Consider the following 18,851-nt stretch of genomic DNA (forward strand, 5'->3'; position numbering starts at 1 on the left):
AAAACCACAAAGAAATGCGAGTTCACATCTACTGAAATGGCTACCATAATTTTTTAAAAACTCAAACCAAAACAATAAGTGTCAGGTAGGATGCAGAGATACTGACATTTTCATAAACTGCTGGTAGGAATGTAAAGTGGTGTAGCTACTGTGGAAAACTGGAAGGTCCTCAAAAGCAATACACAAGACCCAGCAATTCCACTCCTCGGTGTGTCCCCAGAAAACTGAAAACAGGGATTTGAATAAATATTTACACACCAATGTTCATTGTAGCTTTCTTCACAACAGCTAGAAGGTGGAAACAACCAAAATTTCCAGCAACAGATGAACAGATAAACAAAATGTGGTATATAGAAAACAATGGGATAGGGGTACCTGGGTGGCTCAGTTGATTAAGTGTCTGACTTCGGCTCAGGTCATGATCTTGCGGTTTGTGAGTTCAAGCCCTGTGTCGGGCTCTGTGCTGTCAGCTCAGAGCCTGGAGCCTGCTTCAGATTCTGTGTCTCCCTCTCTCTCTCTGCCCCTCCCCTGCTCATGCTCTCTCTCTCTGTCTCAAAAATAAATAAAAACATTAAAGAATTTTTAATGATTACATCAAAAAAAAAAAAAAAGAAAGAAAAGAAAAGAAAACAACAGGATAGTATTCAGGCACAAAAACGAATGAAGTCCTGACACATGCTACAACGTGGATGAACCTTAAAAACATTATGCTAAGTGAAATAAGTCAAAGACACAAAGACAAGTATTATTTGATTCTCTTCACATGAAATATCAAGAATAGTCAAAGGCATAGAGTCAGAAAGTAGACTGGAGATTGCCAGGGACTACATGAAGAAGGTAATGGGGAGTTCCCACTTGATGGCTACAGAGTTTCTATTAAATCAAAGAAGATTCTTCAGTAAACAGTGCTTATACTTGATGCGATACTTATACTTGGTGTGATGTTGCACAAATGTGTGAATTAATGCCACTAAATTGTACCCTAAAAATTGTTAAAATGGCAAATTTCATTATATCTCTATCTATCTATCTATCTATCTATCTATCTATCATCTATCTAGCCATCACCACACACAAAAAAAGAGTTGGGGGATATGGGAGAAAGAAAAGAGAAGAGTAGAATTAAATGTCCTTGAATTGCCAAGAGGTGCAATGGTATGAAGTGATATTGGGAATATCAAAAGGGCCTTCTGGTTGCAATATGTAAGACACGGAGTATGAGAATTTGTCCATCATCTCTCAGATGCAGCTTGGATGGCTATCAATGACCACAGGTCAAAGGAGATGGAAACTCTCCATGGAAGCCAGTAGGCACAAATACCTGCACCGTGGATGAGACCCCTCTCCTCTCACGCTAAGTCCTTCTCCCTTGATGCTCTGACAGAGCATAAACTTTTCTCTTCTACTTTGGGAGTTGGATAGAAACGTGTAGGCTATGAGAAACCTGAATTTAACCGAGCATTCAAAATATTCTGAAATGGTGAAAGAATTAAATCACCCCCTGGAAAGGACTGAACAATTCCAGCATCCCTACTTTATTCCATAAGCATTAAGCAAAGCCTACGTTTGTCAGAGAAATGTTGACAAAGGGCTGCTAAGAGTTTTTAAAAGGCAAGTTCTTCTCTTTTTGTTTTCCTGTAGGAATATTGTGAATCATGATACAGATCTTAGTAGGTTTATGAGATTTCAGGAAACCAGAGAGGGACGTATAGGGCAAATTGTTCCACAAGAGCCAAGGCTAACTGGGTCTCATTTCCAACCTGAAACCGACAACTGGGGCTCAAAGCCAGGGCCATGACTGCACAGAGTAAGGAATTGTGTTAGAAGGCCAGGAGAACCATGTGCTTGCTACCTTTCTAAAAAGGCTGCTGTTCTGCTCCTCTTTCCCTCTTTAGGGAAAGCTCTCCCTACCTTCACAACTGAGTCACTTGGGAAAAATATCAAATTAAAGGAGATTCTTCAGTAAAAAGTGCTTATACTTGAGGTAAGAACTTCACCCAGAACTGGTTTCCCACATAATGCTTTAGTACCAAGGGCAGAAGATGATATCACTTCCATGTACTTCCTTATATGTGGGAGTACACATCTGAAGAAACAGCTACGGGGCAGAAAATGGGGAAACCCCATTTTCTTAAGGGAATAATGCTTAGAATGGGGGAAGAGCATACTCTTTACAGGGATAAAAACATTTAGCGTGGACTTAAATGTGGAGAAATAAAATTCTGTGAAAACCAACCCTTTTACCCATTGAATCACTTGGCACTTGTTTCCTAAGTGAAAAGATAGATAGAAAGTGAAAAGATAGAGCTGAGAACCTAAGAGTAAGTTGAGTTTATAAATAGATTTTGGAACTCGGAGCAAAAAAAAAAAAGTAGCTTGAAAGCCATGGCATTTTTGATTTGCAAGTATCAACCTTTTTTTTTTTTTAATAATAAGGTGTTTGAGTACCAAAAGCTTGAGTTTAAACATAAAGAGCCAAAATCCTGAAAGACCCATAAACAGAGGCTGAAAGGATAGCTGCCCCCTCTGTTTTTCCAACCTCTTAGAAGGAAAAGATTTCTGGGCTAGTGAGGGGAATTTTCAGAAAAGAAGAAAGTGAACTAACTCTTTATGGTTCTCTGAGAAGGAGGGCCCTGCCCCTCAGCCCCTGAAAAGAGCTGAGCCTAGGGTATGGAAACTACAGGAAAGCCAGATAAGTTTGCTGGTATCCCAGAACAGAGAAGGTATGTGCCTCCCTTCCCAAAGTGCAGCCTAGAGAGGCTTCCCAAAGCCTAGAAAGACTTCACGAAGGAGGCTCCATCCAACATGGCCCTAGAACAGTAAGATGGCTTCTGCTGACTAAGTCATCTAGACAAGTGAGCCTACAAGGAGGCCAGCAAAGCCATGGCCATGCTACAGTGTTTTAAGGAAGACAGTTCCTAACCCCTCAAAGAGGAAATACATAAGGTTGGGAGTGTGTGTCTTGCAATTTGAAAGAGGAAACTTCTGAGCACTTGGACCTGGAATCCAGGAACTTTTGGCATTGGGAGAAGATGCTAAAAACCATCAACAAACACCATGTGGCATTGACCAAGATAGGCAGAGAACACTCAAGGAGCAGACCCTCCTCTTCACTAATGCTGTCGATGCTACTATAAACCTTCTGGAACTTAAACACAATCCAATACGGAGAAGCAAGGAAAACCTTAACTTGACTGAGTGTGTAACCAGATTAGTCATTACTTTAACCAAATTTACCTGAATGTGAACAAATTTAGTTTTCTGCTGTCTGACAGAAATGGCATCTCATGAAAAACAAACAAACAGATTTGATTTAAAAAAATTAAGTAACAAATTTGAACTTGAATTTTATAAGCTCAAGTTTTTCCCCTGTGAGATTTCCACAAATCACATGTGACTTCTAATCCCAATTATATTTCAATCCTGCTCTTACTCTCAGATTATTTTTTTTTCTTTTGTGTATTTCCATTCTTGCAATCTCTTGGTTTACTTCTCTGATTTTCTCCTGAACATACCATTGTATGGAGATTTCACTCATTAAGTCTTATGTTATTGTTCTAAACTAAAAGAGCTATCCCATGCTTTGCAATTTGGGTTTAGAATTTTTTGAGTAAAGATGCCAGAAGGTAGCTGAACACATATGGCTTGTGGATATGCAAAAAAGGACAGGCAAGGAACAGCTGGCCTACTCTGCCCCAGCAAGCTTAAGAAGAGGAACCACCATGGTTCTTTTGTTTCCTAAGCCTTGCCGCAGTGCTGAGCACAATAAAATTGCACATTATAGATGTTCAATTAATAGTTATGTGTAGAGTTGGACTGAAAGAAATAGAATTTAAGTCAATTGGCATAAATATGGCTTGTTTTCACTGTTGTTTGTACATTGGCATACAATTGTATTTGCAAATAATTTACCCTCTCCTAGCTCACTAAATGAGTAAATGAGTAAATGGCTAAGTGCAGATATGTGGGGAGGTAAGCTTCAGTAAATACTAATCACAACTGCACTGTTTTGGGAGGGCTTGGCTTCATTCAGAGCAGCCTGTAAATGGCCTCTATATTCTGATTAGTAGGATTGGTTCCTTAAAATTCTTTCAATCCTGATCCCTCAAATCTTGCTGGGTCTCTTGAGATGGTGTTAACCCCCAGGCATGGTTGTTGTAGTAAAGTAAAAAGGACAGCCTTTGGGGCCGCTGCATTCAAGGCTGCGTTCTTTTGTAGATTTCCATACTTGCAATAGTATGACTTCCAGAAAGTTACTCAATCTCTTTAAGCTTTGTATTCTTTATCTATAACACAAGAATAATTATCACTCTCATTTGGGTACTATAGATATTGAATTTGATTTAAAAAATGTAAACGCTTAGCACTTTTATTTGCAAAGTGCATGGCAGGGCAGACATTCAAAAGCTGGGGGTATTATGCTAAGCGAAATAAGACAGCGAAAGATAGATATTATGTGATTTCACTCGTATGTGGAATTTGAGAAACACAACAGATGAACATAGGGGAAGCGAAGGAAAAATAAGATAAAAACAGAGAGGGAGGCAAACCACAAGAGACTCTGAAATACAGAGAACAAACTGAGGGTTGTTGGAGGGGAGGTGGGTAGGGGGACGGGTTAAATGGGTGACGGGCATTAAGGAGGGCACTTTTCAGGATGAGCACTGGGTGTCATATGTAAGAGATGAATCACTGGGTTCTGCTCCTGAAACAAAGACTGCACTCTATGATAACCAACTTGAATTTAAATAAAAAATAAAGAAAATGAAAAAAAAAAAGCTGGTGGCTCTTGCTGATATCATTATACAAAAAATGCAATGATCAGATGCTATTCTTTAAACATTATAAGGATGAAAATTTTACTTGTATATCCTTTCTTGAATATTTGATGTGAAACAAAGGCATCTTTCACCTAAGTTATATCATATTCTATGTATCTACGCATACAATATATTGTGGCTAAGAGTGATGGGTTTATACTCCAAATAGGTATCTAGATAAGCATCCCCAATATTCATCATATTGTCATCACACAGAGTCATTCATTTAGCACACCTCTGTCCATCTGTGTGCCCTAGGGTCCATCGTGAATAAACAGGAGGGATCCCTGTCCTCCGGTGGCATCACATGAAAACTCCCCAACACCATACTATTCTACACAGAACCAACTGAACAAACACTGGATGAATAAACAAATTTCAGAACTAAATAAGTAGGAAAGCACGTTAGCAACAAATCTGAACTTGAAATTACCTCTTGGCATTGTCTATGTAAGCACAGAGCTCCGCAAAGGGAAGGTACCTTCTAAATAGGTCAGCGTGTAGGAAATAAAATACCTTAACATTCCCCCAGCTGGTTTGAAAATACACAAGAAATAAACACGTGTTATTTGACTCTACTGAACTCCCTTTTATTCAGTTCCAAATACATTAGAGACATTCAAGAAACACATAAAGAAACATTAGAGAGTCAGTCATACTGCTATATCACTAATCATTTAGGAATGCATATTCATTTTTGTGTCTTTTTTTTCTGGGAAAGTGTTGAAAACTATGCAAAGCATTGTATCAATATGAAGCATTATTATTTTTATTATTTCATAAAATTCTGCAATCTACATGCACATGCCAGAGGCTAAAAATGGTTTTACAATCCAGAAACAGCCACAGATGCTATTATTGCTGGCTTCTTTGCATACATATCTCTGAGGTTGGCCTCATTTCTTAAATGTAGCAGCTACAAAATGGCAAAGAAACGATATGAAATGTGAAACTCATTCAGTCTTCCAGATGTTCTTGTTAACATGACACCAAACAATGAAATGGTTGATTGATTAACTGAACCTCCCTTTTGTATTTGAATTTTTGTGTATTGTGTATCACAGATTTAAATTTAATCCAATAGCTGTAGTATCAACATTTCTGTGAATTTGAGGTTGTCCATATACATTGAAATAGTAGTATGTATCTATGTCACAATTTGGTCAGATGCTTGTTGAGAGCATAAAGATCACAAGCTATTGAAAAGCTGTGCTTTTCTTATTTTCTTGAGTAAACTGGTATGTCTTTTTTGGTGAATATCTTCACCATTGATAAGGCAACTCAAGAAACCGATTCATCTTTTTCCCCTCTTTTCTGCCACACTCCCTGAAGTGGTTTTGGGTTCCATCCCCATTTTAATTGTCCTACTTGTGAATTTCATGATCTCTACCTTGGAATTTGCTTTGGTTTTGTACCTTTAAGAGGCAATTTGTTGTAACATTTAACAGTATGGACTCTGCAGTCAGACCAATGAGCTCAAACCTGATCCCATCACTTACTTGCTATGGAACCTATATTGCTTCCTCATCTATAAAATGGAGTTAATAATAGAACCTACTTCTTGGCATTGTGTTGAGTAGTTAATATGTATGAAACACTTAGAATGTTCCTAGCACAAAATAAATACCATGCAAGTGTTAGCCATCAATTTCTCCTATTTTGTTGTCATCCTTCTCCCAAATTCAATTATCTTCCAAAATAAATGCCATCATGCACTCCAGCTCAGAAACCTGTGAAGGTTCCTTCTCCCTATAAATAACACCATTCAAACTTTTCACAGCCTTGCCCTAGAGTGACATTCCAGCCTTCTCCTGGCACACCCACCCCCTATACCCCAGCCACATCAGAATTTGCCATATTTTACACACCTGTGGACTTCAGATCTCCTAGCTTTGCTCACATCCTTCTCTTTGATTAAAACACCCTTTCTTATGCTCTACCTAGTCATAGTCTATGTTTCCTTCAAGGCCCAGTCCAAATGGCAAGTTCTTAGGGAAATCTTACCTGAAACAACGTAAGCAGAAGGCGTCATCCCCACATGTGTGTTCTTCCACATTTCTGACTCATCACCCTGGCAGACATTGCCATTACTTGCTTATGAAACTTTTCACCCTGAGATTTGTGTTTCTTGAAGAGAAGGATCATATCTTAACACTCTGTATATATGGACAGTCTAGCATACTGCCTGACAAATTCTGGGAGCCAAACAAATAAGTGGGTATCTATCTGTTGAATGAACAAGAACCCTTATCAGAAATTCATTTCTCCCTTTCATAAGATTCCAAGGTGAATCTTAATTCCTTCAAGAAACCTTCCCGTTCGCCTCGGTTCAAATGAATTCCCCCACTTTGAACTCCTCCACTATTCATTCTATCTGCCATTCACCTGACATTTGTAATCTATCGCATAGTGATTTTCGTTTCTTTTTTTAACGTATCTATAACTCAGATGTCAGATAGAGCGTTTCTACCCATTAAGATCTATCTTGGCGTGTCTCAAACCCTTCTCCTGCCAATCCTTAACACACCACAAGATTCTGGTGAATTGCTGGGGATGGCTTTAAAAAAAGGTTTATTTATGTACTTTTGAGAGAGAGTGAGAGAGAGAGAGAACATGAGCAGGGGAGGGGCAGAGAGAGAGAAGGAGAGAAAGAATCCCAAGCAGGCTTCGCACTATCAGCACAGAACCCGACACTGGGCTTGATCCCACAAATTGTGAGATCATGACCTGAGTCGAAATCAGGAGTAGGACGCTTACCTGACTGAGCCACCCAGGGGCCCCACTGGGGGGGGGGGGGTGGCTCTTATGCTTATATTCATCTCTGACTCTGAACTCTTTCTTCTGTGCAAGTAGTTGTGTGTGGATTATCTTCCTCTCCTATCCTTGACGTTCCTGTTCTGCCCCTGGTTAATTCAGATGTGGAACTCAGCTCCTTTGCCTGATGTCCACAAAGCAAAACCAACCCATGATAGGCAAATAAACTCCACTCATATAAGATTTGATAGATTTAACCAGAAGTTTGGAAAACAAGAAATGTATATCACAATTACATAAATATCTAGTCAGTTGCTGTTTTGCACCTTATTCATTCAGAAATGTGTTTGTGTGCACAACGGCACAAGGATATTATATATACGGATATCCATATATATTCTACAAGAAATGTACATAATTATCAATCTGTACTTAATAGTCCTTACAAAACAGCTAGTAAGACCAAGCAGGGTCTACATCACAACAGTCCAAAAAGGCAACTCGCCCACCCACTTTCTGACAGCCTCAATCCCACCCCCCACCTTTCTGGAACACCTTCTAGAAACTATGTTTTCATCAAGTTTAGTAAAACAATTCCCTCCAGTCCTAACTCTCAAAATCAGTATCAAGCCTACATTTGCATATGGAAATCTATCAACACACTCAGCTAAATAACATGGTCTCTCATTTAATGAAATTTATTCTCCTTAGACTTCTGTGTCTTAACCCAAAATTTGTTTTTCTTCCTTACATATATATGTTTTATTGTGCTAATTAGATATGAAATTCCTTAAAGACTAGGATAATCTGATACTACTTTGATCCCTCAAAATACTATTGTATTTTTAAAATTAGTCATTCATCCATTCAATAAATATGTATTGAGCAACAGCTACATGCAAGGTGTTACAATGTAAGCAATTCCCATTCTTGCCCCCAACATGCTCCTAGGAGGAGGAGATAGACATAGGAATGAAGACTACCAATGTAGTATAGAAACTACCCTAAGACTGCAGTGTAAACTTGATTTTGTAGGGCCACAGAAGAGGAAGGCTCCTCATAGTTCTCAACTTTGTCTCCAACATTTCTGTGGGCCACTATATTCTCCGCTCTAGAATAGTAATGCTCCACAATGAAGATTATTACTCACCACGAAAACAAGAGGTGAGAACCCCCATTTCCCTTGTAAGGACACAAGCAGAACAGCAGTGAGAACATGGGAATTTTCAAAAGGACCCATAAACATCTGTGATTCTGATATACCTGCTCAGGAGTATGGCCTTGGGGAATCACTGATGTAAAACTTGCATCAATTTAAGTTGCCATTAAATGAGAACACAGGTTTTCCAAAACATGTTAATTCCATAAAGAGTCAATGCATGCTTTAAAGTATGAAGCCCCTAAAGCTATAGTATACATGGATACTGCAGATTTGAAAGAAGTGAAGAACTGAAATAATTTTCTGAGCAGTCATTAGAGGACTTTTATGTGCTGTATCCAGCAGAAAAGAGGAGGAAAAAATGGGAATGTATACAATCAGCAAGCTTGAATTGATGGACTTCATTCCCTGTGGCACTTAGGACTCAGTTCTATGGGCATCTTCTGACGCCCTTCTGCACACAAAAATTTAAGTGCTGTATGTGTACTCATCCTTATCCAGTAAGGGTATACCTGGGCACATCCGTGTAAGTGCCAGCGACTAGTAGATGTATCTGCATAGCAATCCCTGTGACATTTGCTTAACTCACTAGCAGAAAGGCATAAACAGCTTGCCGCAGGTCTGTTTGTAATGGCAGGATAATGAGGTCTCCAGAGGCCTGAGCTGAAAATGACTTGAGATTTCTCTTTAAGAATATACTTTCGTTGTTGTGAATTGGCTTTGCTTTATGCAATGCTCAGAATGAGAAGAAAAAAAAAAATCATTGCATAGCGATTTTTTTTCCAAATGGGAATACAGTCTCAGCTATTTTTAGATCATTGTTCTAAATCCCAAAGACTGTTTTATTATGTCTTTCTCAAATACAACTAAGCATATGTTGGAAGTTATTTGTTAAATCCTTTCTCGAAAAAAAAAAAAAAAATCCCTACCAGCAATAAGGACATAATCTCCAGAGAACAATTTACTTTCAGATTGAAATTACCTGATAAAAACATCTAGCTCACTGAAATAGAAGTTTGTTGCCTTTTAGATCACGTCACTCTGCTTCATGAAGTAGAGATCAGTGCAGAGATTAGAGAGGAAATCACAATTCAAACCCAGACCGCTATTTGAGTATTAAAAGAGGGAACAAGACACAAATAGAAACAGGGAAGAAATTTTTCCTTGAAAGAATTCAGCAGATTTTCCGTAACTCTTGGATGCATATCTCCACCAATGGCCACTCAGGCCTTCTTTGGCTTTGTAACTGGTCACCTCTATGTGCTAACTCAAAGAACAAGCACCCACTTAACTTTATCAGAACATATATTTATTGACAGTTGCTCACGCACGCATACTGACTCTTATAGCCGACAGGAATACTTAAATTTTATTACAAGTGTTAATAATTGCTTTAAAGTATGCAGCCCCTTTAGGCTATATATTACATAGATAGGAAATGGAGAACTGGAACAATTTTCAGAGCGACCCACTCATTAAAACACTTTTATATGCTATCTCCAGCAGAAAAGAGGAGGAAAAATGGGGGGGGGGGTGTTATCTTGCTGTTCCCTCTGCCTGGAATCTTCTTCCCCCCAGAAATACACAGGACTTGCTTCCTCATATCATTCAAATCTTTTCTCAGATGTCACCTTCCCTGTGAGGCCTGCCTCAGAGGGAAAATCTTAACCCTCTCTCTGCTTCCAGTTCTATTGGTTTTCCTCGATTCGCTTTTCTCTATAGCTCTTACATCTTCTAATAAGCGACATAATGTACTCATGTTGTCTATTGTCTGTCTCCCTCCAACAGGCTGGAAGAAGGATGAAGGCAGCAATTCCGGTTTCTTTCATTTTTCTGCTCTATTTGTAGGTGTCTCATTCACAGTAAGTGCTCAAAAACGTGTATAATGAATGATGTGTAGAATGTATGTTTTAAAGTAGGCAGTCCTTTCAGGCTATGTTATACATGGATACTGACATGAAGAATTAAAATGATTTTCTGATGGGCTTCAAACTATACTACAAAGCTGTAATCATCAAGACAGTATGGTACCAGCACAAGAACAGACACTCAGATCAACGGAACAGAATAGAGAACCCAGAAATGAACCCACGAATACATGGCCAACTCATCTTTGACAAAGCAGAAAGAGTATCAAATGGAATAAAGAAAGTCTCTTCAGCAAATGGTTCTGGGAAAACTGGACTGCGACATGCAGAAGAATAAACCTGGACCACTTTCTTACACCATACACAAAAGTAAACTCAAAATGGATGAAAGACCTCAATGTAAGACAGGAGGCCATCAAAATCCTCGAGGAGAAAGCAGGCAAAAACCCCTTTGACCTTGGCCGCAGCAACTTCTTACTCAACACGTCACCAGGGGCAAGGGAAACAAAAGCAAAAATGAACTACTGGGACCTCATCAAAATAAAAAGCTTCTGCACAGCGAAGGAAACAATCTGCAAAACTAAAAGGCAACAGACAGAATGGGAGAAGATATTTGCAAATGACATATCAGATAAAGGGTTAGTATCCACAATCTATAAAGAACTTACCAAACTCAACACCCAAAAAACAAATAATCCACTGAGGAAATGGGCAGAAGACATGAATAGACACTTTTCCAAAGAAGATATCCAGATGGCCAACCGACACATGAAAAAATGCTCAACATCACTCATCAGCAGGGAAAAACAAATCAAAACCACAATGAGATACCACCTCACACCTATCAGAATGGCTAACATTAACAATTCGGGCAACAACAGATGTTGACGAGGATGCAGAGAAAAAGGATATCTTTTGCACTGCTGGTGGGATTGCAAACTGATGCAGCCACTCTGGAAAACAGGATGGAGGTTCCTCAAAAAATTAAAAATAGAACTACCCTACGGCCCAGCAATTGCACTACTAGGTATTTATCCAAGGGATACAGGTGTGCTGTTTCAAAGGGACATATGCACCTCAATGTTTGTACCAGCACTATCAACAATAGCCGAAGGATGGAAAGAGCCCAGATGTTCATCAATGGATGAATAGATAAAGAAGAAGACACACACACACACACACACACACACACACACACACACAAATATATATGGTGGAATATTACTCAGCAATCAAAAAGAATGAAATCTTGCCATTTGCAACTATACGGATGGAACTGAAGGGTATTATGTTAAGTGAAATTAGGCAGTCAGAGAAAGACAAAAAGCATATGACTTCACTCATATGAGGACTTTAAGAGACAAAACAGATGAACATAAAGGAAGGGAAACAAAAATAATATAAAAACAGGGGCGCCTGGGTGGCGCAGTCGGTTAAGCATCCGACTTCAGCCAGGTCACGATCTCGCGGTCTGTGAGTTCGAGCCCCGCGTCAGGCTCTGGGCTGATGGCTCGGAGCCTGGAGCCTGTTTCCGATTCTGTGTCTCCCTCTCTCTCTGCCCCTCCCCCATTCATGCTCTGTCTCTCTCTGTCCCAAAAATAAATAAAAAACGTTGAAAAAAAAATTAAAAAAAAAATAAAAATAAATAAAACAATATAAAAACAGGGAGGGGGACAAAAACATAAGAGACTCATAAATACGGAGAACAAACAGAGGGTTGCTGGAAGGGTTGTGGGAGAGGGGATGGGCTAAATGAGTAAGGGGCATTAAGGAACCTACTCCTGATATCATTGTTGCACTATATGCTAACTAACTTGGATGTAAATTTGAAAACTAAATTAAATAAAAATTTTGCAAATAAATGAAAGAAAATATTATAAAATTTAAAAGAATAAAAATAAAAAAAGTAAAATGATTCTCTGAGCAGCCCAGTCATTAGGATTTTTATCTGCTGTATCCAGCAGAAAAGAGGAGAAAACAATGAGAATGTATGCAATCAGTGCTCCTGAATTGATGGAAATCATTCACTGTGGCACTTAGAAGAGCTCAGCTCTGCGGGCATCTTCCGACTCCCTTCTGCACACAAAGATTTAACTACCATATGTCTAGTTATCCTGACCCATTAATTCCTACAAACTGCCCTAGAGGACAACATACCTTTATACTATAAAAGATCATGTAGTTGATGAGATTTTCAGAGTAAGTTGGCAGAGTGACACTATCACAGATTCTCTCCCACCACAACTAAATAAATTTACAAATTTTAAGTAAAACAAGACCTAAAAAAACTAAACCAGTAGCAATCAAACATAAGAAGAGACAGAGCCTTATGCCTACTCTGTGAAAAGCATAAGCTGAAGAGGGGGAGGAGGTGGAGAGAGAGATTATTCCAGGAAGTAGTGTATCTACTAATAGTGAAGGGAAAAAAGGAAGAGGGAGAAAGAAGAAAAAGTTAAATATACATATAAAAAGAATACTTCCAGTGTAGGAAGAAGATAAAAGTTGTGGAAAGTACAAAGAAAGAAAACGTAAAAATCTACCTGTGTTCCCCCAGAAGCAGGAAAAAAAAAATCTCCAGAGCTCATTGTCTATTTTGTATCTTGTTGAGTTTTTTTTTCCTGCTCAAAACAAAACTGCAAAGAAAAGACAGGCTATTCACGGTGACCTAGAGCTAATTATATCCAACAAAATATATGCATCTAGCAAAACAGAACACCAAAAACAAAACAAAACAAAACAAAACAAAACAAGAAATATGAACAGAAGAGAAGTAAAACAAGCTCATAGAAAGCGCTAAAGGCCCAGGGTGAAAAAGGCACAAAGAACCCTGGGTGTTGAACCCCTCCTTCCCCGCAGATGATGAGGTTGTAAGTCCAGCCCACAGGTCTGATCTTAGTTCAGCCATATGAACAGTAGTTGGGAAGAAGCAGTAAAGAAGGTGAAGCTTATCTCCAGGTGAGGAATAATTTCCAGAATTCACCCCACGTTTGTTATCTCTCCAGGCCTCAGACATCAGCTCACATAGTTCTAGTAGACTCTGGGCAGGGCTTTGGATCAAACTGGAGTGACAAAAGCAGAAGCATAAACCAGACTCACAAAAAGTAGCTTCCCACAATCCAAATGAGCTGTCCTCCTCTCCCGTCCCTCCGACACAGAAAAGAAGCACAATACACATTACCCAGAGTGAAGATACAAACCAGTCTCAACTATGATGTGAAAGGAGTTTAAGGGATCCCACCAGCACAATGTCAGAGAAAACCATGGGTCTTAAACATCAGTGACAGTTAACATTTATTGCTCACTGTGTGGCAGGCACTAACCACTTCACATATATTAATTCACTGAATCTACACAACAGCCTAATAAGGTAGGTACTACTCTTGGTACATAATTCCATAATCAAAAACCCCAAAGCCAAATGTGTCTTGAAACTCAGATTATTTTTCAGATTTTAGAAAGGGATGAAGGTGTATGTGCCATCAAAGACATAAAAACCACGGGTCCCACAGAAGCACGCTGTAAACATGTTAAAATTTCCAATTAAATCTATGAATATTCACACTAATTGGGACAATAAAACCTATAGGGGGACGCCTGGGTGGCTCTGTCGGTTAAGCATCCGACTTCAGCTCAGGTCACGATCTCACGGTCCGTGAGTTCGAGCCCTGCGTCGGGCTCGGGGCCGATGGCTCAGAGCCTGGAGCCTGCTTCTGATTCTGTGTCTCCCTCTCTCTCTGCCTCTCCCCTGTTCATGCTCTGTCTCTCTCTGTCTCAAAAATAAATAAACGTTAAAAAAAAATTAAAAAAAAAAAAAACCTATAGGTAGCTCATATCAATTCAAATCAGGTCAAGTTGTGCCTCTAAATAAATTTATGGCAAACATACAAAAACTTAGGGCTTTCAGAGCCTTTTAGATTATGAAGAGATTCAGACTTGTAGTGGTAGTCCCTGAACCAGTGAGAAAACTAATGTAGAGGAAGTTTCAGCTCACAAATTCATCTAGGTCAGAAGGTAAAAGTAACAGAACCTAGGTAAAAACCCAGACTCCAGGGTCTAAAAGTTTAACTCCGTTGACGGAATCACCGGTGCACATACATTGACGCAGCAAGTGTTTATTAAGCAACTACTAAACTATAGGAGCCAGGGATCCAGCAGTGAACAAGGTGGGTGGAGCCCCCATATTTATGGAACTTACAGTTTAGGAGGGACAATAAACAAATATGTAGTATGCCAGGTAGTGATAAATGCTAGAGGTGGCCCAGTGACTACCTTTCAGACCAGGCCCTCCCTACCCCCCATGTAAAACAATAACCCAGTTTCCCTTTGGTAATAGTGATCAGGCATCATGGCCTGCTGCTTCAGTGCCTTGGAGAGCCTAAAATGGCCAACGGGCATTCTCTCTAATTTACTTCAACAAAACTGTGTAACCTGATGGAAACACCCATCCCTTAGGCAATAGGAGTCCCAACTCACTAAGACCAAAGTTGCAGAAATGAGAAGGAGAAATTCTAGATTCTCAGGTGCAATAGTGAGAAGAGTCACTCATAACTCCACTTCTGGGTTCCCAGATTATATATCCTGACTGTAAGGGAAGAATAAAAACAATACTGAAATAAAGCGTAGATTACTTCCTGCAGGAGAGCACTAAAACATCACAAAGCACTGTCTTCAGGCTGACACTGTAACTCAGATTTTATACCTTTCTATCAGTTCTGCTGTTCTATCAGTCCACCTGCTTTTAGATCATGAGTAAGTGGGAGACCAATGAATCTCATGGGCGTGAACTTATTGCCATACTTCTTTCACTATGAAATGAGTTTCTTGGTGACAGATGATGTTGTAAGGAACAACATGCCGTTTTGTGGATCTCTCAATAGTAGATGGGAGTACTGACAGAAGAAACGTGTGAAGGGAACCAAATCTGCAACCAGAACGTTAGTCCTGTAAGGATAGCCTCAATCAACATATTTGATTTATCACTGGGTGGCGGACTGATTCTGCTGAAGAAGAAGCCATGTTGAGGGCAAAGTGTTGGCCTGTGCTGCAGACAGGTTGACCACTCAGCAATAGCAACAGTCTGATTAGCCTTGTTAAGAGAGAGTCTATGCTGTTAAGCCTACGCATAACTTCGTCCCTCATGCCATGCATGCCCACTTTGTAGATGAGTCTTTTTTTTTTAATGGTTATTTATTTGGAGAGAGAGAGAGACCAGGAGCAGGGGAGGGGCAGAGAGAGAGGGGAGCAGAGCGTTTGAAGTGGGCACTGTGCTGATAGCAGACAGCCCGATGTGGGGCTTGAACTCACGAACCGCGAGATCATGACCTGAGCTGAAGTCAGACACTCAATCTACTGAGCCACCCAGGCACCTCTGTAAATGAGTCTTTTAAGCAACTACTATGGCTGGTAAAAGGCTGACATCTACAGCGCAGGACATCCTGCCACCTCATTACTGACAGCCGGCTCGGGAGGGACATTCCCTTTTTCTAAGACTTTCTTGTCATGAACCTGCCAGTTTGTCTAAGACCCTGAGGAGTCAGCTAATCTGCTAGCAGGCCTGTGACCCCATGCCCATCTATACTTCAGACCACCTTCTTTTCTAAGGGCAGAAGAGCACCAGATGTACTGTGAAAGCTCTGCCCCTAAGGAAGTTCCCCTTCACCAGTGACCAGAGAGGCACTCTTAACCAAATCTGTACAAATACGTTAACTCTCTGCTACCAGCTGGTGCCGGTGTATTAGACACACTCACATGTCAACCAGGCTTTCAATGTTTCCTCTTCTGTTCATTGGTCATAGGCAACTCCCCACGAGGCCGTATGTATGAGATGAAGGAAAGGTGGTGAGGAGAAAATGGTACCATGAGAATCTGAGCCACCTTTTCATCAAAGTTACTAGCACCCTTTGGAGCTGCTCCAACCTAGACCCACTTTTCGTAACAATGGATCGTTTCTATGCAGTTTAGGATATGGTAGATCAGAAAACGCCAGACAATAATGAGCTTCTCAAATTTCACGGTCCCTTGGTATCTCATGGTCAGCTATCCTTTCTTTTTTTTTTTTTTTAATTTTTTTTTAGCGTTTATTTATTTTTGAGACAGATAGAGACAGAGCATGAATGGGGGAGGGTCAGAGAGAGAGGGAGACACAGAATCTGAAATGGGCTCCAGGCTCTGAGCTGTCAGCACAGAGCCCAACGCGGGACTTGAACTCACGGACCACGAGATCGTGACCTGAGCCGAAGTCAGATGCTTAACCGACTGAGCCACCCAGGCGCCCCAGCTATCCTGTCTTTCTAAGGACCCCATAGCAAAGCGGAAACTGCTTATCACACAGAGAGTCTTGACAGAAGGAAAGGTCAGAGTTTCCTCTGAAATCCTAGGGTGGGAAAGCCAATACACAATGATCCTCCTATTGAGGCTTTACTGAAGGCCATATACACAACAAGAATCATTAAGTGCAAGTGGTAAGGCATCTCCCACCACTGTGCGAAGCTTCTATAGAGCTCTCTTTAGGTCTCCTCTCAAAAACAACAGCCTCATTGAAAAAAAAAATAACAGCCTTTTAAGCAAGTCAGTAAATGAAACAGAGTAACATACACAAAGGTGGTTTATAGGGCCTCCAAAATCCAAAAAGGCCCACCCAAAATCCCAAAATTGTGGTGTGCAGTTCAAGCTATAATAACTTGACTTTCTCTTTAGAAGCAATATACAGATAAACATCAGAACATTAGAATTCTAGCAACTAACCAATATAGTAAAACCTTGAATTTTTGTCGGGTTTATCTCCCACCCACAGACACACAAAAGTCTTACTAAGATACATAAGTCATTGGCTATTTTTTACTCACCAGATCTGATTATCAAAATGTCATCAATGCAATGGATCGGTGTAATTTTCCGCAGGACATCAAGACGAGCAAGGTGCCTCTAGTACATTACGACAAAGAGCAGGAGAGTCGACCTGGTCTATTAAGAGGTTACTCTGGGCCCTCTGTAAAAATAAAAAATGCTTTAGATTTTACTATTGGAGATAGGAATTTTTTTGATAGGTCAGTAGCTACAAACAAGGGGCAAGACTTTCCTGATTTACTCCAAGAAAGATAGCATATCTGAAGAGCAGCTATAATGGTGTCACTATTTAAGTTTATGACAACTCATGGTCATTCTCCAAGATCGACCTAGCCTTTGGGTCAATGACATAAGTAAGTTAAATAAAAAATATGGCCCTAATCTCCACAATTACTTTCAGAAATGTTGCACAGCTTTTAGTTTATCATTTTGACTTGGTGAGGGTACTGAGAGGGAGACTGGAAACTTTTGGAATAAATGAAAGTCTACAAGACCAATGACCCAGTTTCTTCACCAAATATCATAAAGAGTAGGGAGAGGGAACTGTTATAGATTAAAGACGCTTGAGATATATCAGGAATTTATTTAGGTACTGATTCAACCAAATCATCAAAAAAGTCATTTTTTGATGCACTTGGGGAAATTCAAACGTGGGCTGTGCAGTAGATAATATTAAGAAACTATTGTTGGGGCACCTGAGCGTCTCAGTTGGTTGCACATCTGACTTTGGCTTAAGGAATGATCTCACGGTCCGTGAGTTTGAGCCCTGCATCTGGCTCTGTGCTGACAGCTAAGAGCCTGGAGCCTGCTTCGGATTCTGTGTCTCCCTCTCTCTCTGTCTGCCCCCCCCCCTCAAGGCTTATGCTCTATCTATCTCTCTCAAAAATAAATAAACATTAAAAAATGTTTAATAAAATACATTTTAAAATTTTTTTTAAAAAGGAAACTATAGTTATTTCTTTCAATGTGTTCATGATATTGCAATTACGTTAAAAAGAAAAAGTCCTGGGCATCTGGCTGGCTCCACTGGAAGAGCATGCAACTCTTGATCTCAGGGTTGTAAGTTCGAGCACCACATTGAGTGTAGAGATTATAAATAAATAAACAAACAAACAAACAAACAAACGAATGAATATTCCTTATCTGTTAGAGGTACATAATAAAGTGTTTATAGATAATGTGATGTCTGGAAATTCTTTTTAGAACTCTCCCATACATGGGGGAATGTGTTAGTATGGTTAGACAAAACAATATATTAATAATTGTTAGAGTAGAGGATGAGGACCTCACTATAACCATTCTCTATACCTCTATGTGTCTGAAAATTTTTTGTAACAGGTTTGAAGTTTTTCATAATAGTAACTTGTTTAAGAATGATGCCATCTATACAACTCCATTGCCCCC

General features: G+C 39.8%; 1 long non-coding RNA gene across 1 annotated transcript in view; it reads right to left on the bottom strand.

Moving 5' to 3' along the window:
• Positions 1-17,586, bottom strand: part of LOC125938990 (uncharacterized) — a 33,458-nt gene extending 15,872 nt beyond the window's left edge. Inside the window, exon 1 of the long non-coding RNA XR_007462881.1 lies at positions 17,447-17,586. This is a non-coding gene — a long non-coding RNA (uncharacterized LOC125938990). The remainder of the gene's footprint in view (positions 1-17,446) is intronic.
• Positions 17,587-18,851: the final 1,265 nt, after the last annotated feature.

Source organism: Panthera uncia (assembly GCF_023721935.1).
Source record: "Panthera uncia isolate 11264 chromosome B2 unlocalized genomic scaffold, Puncia_PCG_1.0 HiC_scaffold_24, whole genome shotgun sequence".
NCBI classification, from domain to species: domain Eukaryota; kingdom Metazoa; phylum Chordata; class Mammalia; order Carnivora; family Felidae; genus Panthera; species Panthera uncia.